Source organism: Sphaerodactylus townsendi, linkage group LG07, assembly GCF_021028975.2.
Source record: "Sphaerodactylus townsendi isolate TG3544 linkage group LG07, MPM_Stown_v2.3, whole genome shotgun sequence".
In the NCBI taxonomy this organism is placed as follows: domain Eukaryota; kingdom Metazoa; phylum Chordata; class Lepidosauria; order Squamata; family Sphaerodactylidae; genus Sphaerodactylus; species Sphaerodactylus townsendi.
The window spans coordinates 99,781,198-99,781,429 of NC_059431.1; positions in this window are offsets into that span (position 1 = coordinate 99,781,198).

Genomic DNA, 232 nt, shown 5'->3' on the forward strand with positions numbered 1-232 from the left:
AAGGTCAATGTTTAACTAAATGTTTGCTTTTTGCTTACGGAGAGCGTTGTGGAATATCGAGAAAGGCTACACACTGTCTTTATAAACCCTGAATGGTCAAAGGTAGAACCAAAGACTGCATTGTTCAAGACTCTGAATTGGCAACAGGACACCAACATTCCTGGCAGACATATCTTTGCTTACTCGTGAATCCAGAATTGTGAATATCTTTCTGGTGCAGATCTTCTCAGCA